Source organism: Notamacropus eugenii, chromosome 7 (genome assembly GCF_028372415.1).
Source record: "Notamacropus eugenii isolate mMacEug1 chromosome 7, mMacEug1.pri_v2, whole genome shotgun sequence".
Classification (NCBI taxonomy): Eukaryota; Metazoa; Chordata; class Mammalia; order Diprotodontia; family Macropodidae; genus Notamacropus; species Notamacropus eugenii.
The window spans coordinates 166871152-166876038 of NC_092878.1; positions in this window are offsets into that span (position 1 = coordinate 166871152).

Sequence of the window (4887 nt, forward strand, 5' to 3'; positions counted from 1 at the left end):
TAGTCTAGCCTAATCAAGAACCACTCTCCATAGTCTACCTGTGAAGTGAACACCAGTCATTGTTCAGTTCTGTCTGACTCTTCTTGACCTCATCTGGGGTTTTCTTGGCAGAGATACTGGAATGGTTTGCCATTTCCTTTTCCAGGTCATTTTACAGATGAGGAAATTGAGGTAAATAGGGTTAAATGACTTGCCCAGGGTCAGACAGAGAGTGTCTGAGGCCAGATTTGAACTCATGTCTACTTAACTCCAGGCCCACTCCTGCCAAAGTGATCATCTAGCACTAGCTTTTGCTTCTAAAGACTTCTACTTAGGGGAAACTCACTACCCCCCCCCCAAAGCAGCCTGCCCCCCTTTTGAAGAGCTCTGGGACTCTCCAGTCACAAGCGCCTTTGATACACTTAGGGTGGGTCAAGAAGAGGGTCAAGTGCCTTTGATACCCTTAGGGTGATAAGAAATTGGAGGCACTTCTCAGTCTGGACAGAAATCTTCCTGGGAAACAAGCAAGTCACCTCCCCTCCCTCCCAAAAGGAAACATTTGGAACAAATGCCCAGAGCCATGTCTGGTGACTAGGCTGCATTAATTCAGTCTAGAAACAGCTCTTGGGCTGAGCTAGAGAATCTGCTTCTCCAAGGATTAAGATACAAAAATGGGCACATCTGGGAAGGCTAGCAATTCCTTGGAGCCTCTAAAGAAATGGCTGGGAGCTAAATAGGTTAATAAGGTATTCAGAAGAAACTCTGAGAGCCCAAATCCCTACAAGTCTGCTTTTCTAATCTGAATATTAAGGATACTTTCAGGTAACCAAAGAAACATAGGCAAGGGTGTTTGTTTATTTGTTTTCAGCCTAGAGAAACGTAAGAACTCAGCTTCAGGAGGGACTTGCATGAAAACCTTTCCTCGGCAGGCACCAGCAGAGTGACCTTATCCAAGTCATTTCTCCTCTGAGTCAGTTTCCCTATCTGGAAAGTGGGGATAATAAGACCTGGGTACATCCCTCAATGATGATTAAGGGGCCTTTTGTGACCCTTCAAGTACTACAGAAATGCCAGCTGGGAGTATTCTTCACATATGGGTGAAATCACACTGAGATTAGGAATTCTAATTCTTATCCAATTTAGAATCTGAAAGCAATAACTCAGATGGATTGATAATATGATGCATCTAGTCAAAGGAAGAGATCAAAGGGGCAGTCCTCTCGATGAAGGTCATTACTGAAAATTACGTGAAAACAATTGTAAAGGTGGTTGGCGGAAGGAAGGATCTCCAAATAACGAGTGGGAAGCAACAGGGTCACCAGAAGCCCCCCACCCCCCCACCCCCAGTCCAGGATATGAGAGAACCTTAGCACCTAAAGCGCATGTTTATAGCACAGAGAAAGTTTCAGCCCAAGCTCAGTCCTCTATTTTTTTCTGATAAAGTCAAAGCTGCATTTCCCCAAAGCTTCCATCTCTGCACATCATCCTCTCCTCCAAGAAATAGAGAAAATCAGCCCCTTCCTCCCAGCATCTCTTTCGTGAACCAGTGACACCTGCAGTGAGGGAGTGAGTTTGCTCTGATTTAAACCCAGACTGACATGGGACAAACCTCCCTGTCACTTCCAGTTTCCTGCAACAAGAGATTCCCTAGTAACCCGTGACTCTGAGCTCCTGAACACCAAGTCCAGCCTTTGGGGGCCTCCGTGATCACACAATTGGTTTCAATTTGCACTGAGCAAGGGCCTCCCTAGGAGTATCAGTATCTGGCTCATCCCTTCCCTCCATCCTCACTCAGTTTCCCTTGAGAACATGGAAATTTGACTCAGGTATCTTTAAAAGCCCTCAGGCAGTATGCAAGCACTCTGGCTAACAAAACATTCAACTAATACAGGCTTTATTTGCAAATTGTCAAGACAACTCGAGGCTTAGTGCAAAACCTATAGATTCCTCCTGCCCTAGGGGGGGAGAGGGGGGAGAATTTTCTCTAGAAAAAGGAACTTGCTAGGGAGCCAAGGACAGGTGGCTTCAGGCGGACAGGCCCCCAAGCAGTTAGGCAGTGTGGTGAGGTCTGGAGTCTGAGTTAAAAACCTGCTTTAAATACAAGCTGTGTGACTCTGAGCATATGACTTAACCTCCATTGGCCTCAGTTTCCTTATCTGTCAAAAGGGGCTAATAATGTCATCTATCTCCCAGGCTTGTTGTGAGGATATATGTATACATACATATATGCCTATATACATTACATGTATAATATATGGCACAATACACTGTATGTATAATATAGTATTTACAAATCTTAATGCACTATATGAGTTCTAGCTATTAGAATAGTGGCTAGGACTACTACCTTGGATTCAGCCTCACCAAGGGCAAGGGCCTGTTTGAAGCACCATGTTGACTTTCCATGCTAGGTTAATCCTCTACCCCTTTCACATTTCTATCTTTCAGTGACTCTTTCTTCCCCGTCCATGTCTTCATGTAGTGAGGTCTCCTGTTGCACCTTCCTGTTGGCCTGTGTCTCCCTGAAGGTCTCTCTATCTCTCCAGCGTCAGATGCCCCTCTCTAAGGAGATGTACCCACACACATCCAAGGGCTGCTCCCTGAGTTATCAAGTCTACATCTGTGTGTATCCTTTCTCCAACCTCTCTTTTAAATTTAATTTAAACCTAATTAGTTCAGGCCAAGAGGGGGCCAAGAATTCCGGTCAGCGTTAGGACAAAGTTCTTCCACTAAGGAACCAGGGATTTGAGGATTTGCTAGTGGGGTTCCCCTTGAGCCATGAACAGAGATACCTGTTTAGAGCTGCAAGTGCTGCAAATCTAAAAAGCAAATATATAAGGACTATCCAGTCTTAGTGGTGGCCTCCATGCTGCCTCTTCTGTTAAGCCCTTCTAATCACTTTCCTCTGAATTTCTACAGGACCCGTAAGAATAAGTTTGTTCCCCCAGAAGGGCAGGGATGACGTCGTGGAAAGAGCTCTTGATTGCAAGAGTGAAGACAGGTTTGAAACCTAAATCCTCCGTGGTACCTTGGACAGGTCCCTGAACCTATACCGTTGTTTCCTTACCTAGGAAACAGGGATACCATCCCATTATAAACCTCACAGGTCTATGATGAGGAAAGGGTTTTGGAAACCTTCCAATGCTCCGTAAAAACAAGCGCTCTTATACAGTGCTTGGGAAAGGCTGCCTCATACATGGTCATTGAAATCAGTGCCATGTGACTCTAATGAGCTCATGAGCTCTCACAGCCCAAGGATTCCATCTTACACAGCCTGGCATCCTCCATGGTATTATGGGGCCACCCTGCCTGGAAGGCCTTGTATGACTTGTTCCTTCTGCTTTTCCCATAACAAGCATCCACTTGGAAGTGGTGTTAGTCTTCCAGAGATAGGCTCTGGACAGGAAATGGCCCTGGAGCAAAGATGAGGCACCTGAAGTGGGACTCAATTCTCATCTCCCTCAGTTCCCTCGCAAAAGCTGATTCCAAATAGAGCAATTCTGTGATTGGATTGTCTGCATGAAGCCTGGGCAAGATGGGAGGGAAATCACCGTACAGCCCTGGGCCAGCAGCATCCCAACAGCCACCACCTGGTCCCCAAACCCCAGCAATGCAACTGAAGTCTGTCAGACTGTCTTTAATCTCCATGTGCCAAAAGGTTCCCTCTGAGTCATTCCGGGAACACAGCCATCTCAGCTCAAGGACAGTCAGTGTTCATGAAATTCCCTCCCTGAGGAGGAGAAATGGGTAATTAGCCTGGAAAGGGAGACTGAAGCCAGACCATGGAAGACTTTAAATGCCAAGCAAAGGCACAGAGATTTTATTCCAGTGGCAACAAAGAACCGCTGAAGCTTGGGGAGAAGGGTGTATGTGCAGGACACTGGAAGAAGGGCTAAGATAACTGCCCTGGCCCTGGTGAGGAGGCTGGATCAGAGGAGAGGGAGATTTGAGGCAGGGAGGCCAACAGGAAAGGTAATGGAATCATTCAGGGGAGGAGTAGTAAGGGCCAGAAGGAGGCTGCCTGTGGTGTAAGCTAATAGAAAGGGAAAAGTGAAGGGAAAAGCCCCGAGGATGGATTGAAGTGGACACAGAGAGGAGGAAGAAAGACCCCTTAGAGTGAGTGAAAATAAGGGCTGCACTAACTGTGGTGGCAGAGTCCCCTGGCCAGGGACCATGTGCTGCCTGCTTAATGAATGCTTGTTGACTGACTGAGCAGGAGATACCAGGAGGTCATTTCATTGAGAACAGCTTGATCGTTCAACCCGTCCCAAACCTTTGGCTTCCCACAGCACAGGAAGGAGTAAGCCGTATCATACATGATCTGGATGACACAGGTGAATGGGCAGCCTAAACTCAGGATACTTTGTCACTCCTCCCCACCACCCCCCCCCAAAAAAGACACCAGTTTCTAAGGTATTTTCATGGTATACAGGACATGGTACTGGATTTCAGTGCTGGACTTGTGACCAGGGAGACCTGAGTTCAAATCCTGCCTCAGATCTTACTGTGTGACCCCAAGCAAGTCACTTAATCTCTTGGAGACTCAATTTCCTCACCTCTATTAAAAATAGCCAAAAGCTAAACATTTATACGGCGATTTAAGGTTCCAAAAGCTGCGCACAAGCTCACACTCACACACATATATACACGCATACACACACACATATATACACACTCATACACTCACACACACATAGACTCACACATATATACACACACATTACACACACACATACTCACAGACACACACACACTCACACACATGCACGCACTCACACACATATACACACACTGTCACACACGTATATAAACACTCACACATACATGTATACACACTCACACACACTCACACTCACACACACACTCACATACTCACAGACACACTTACACTCACACACATGCACGCAC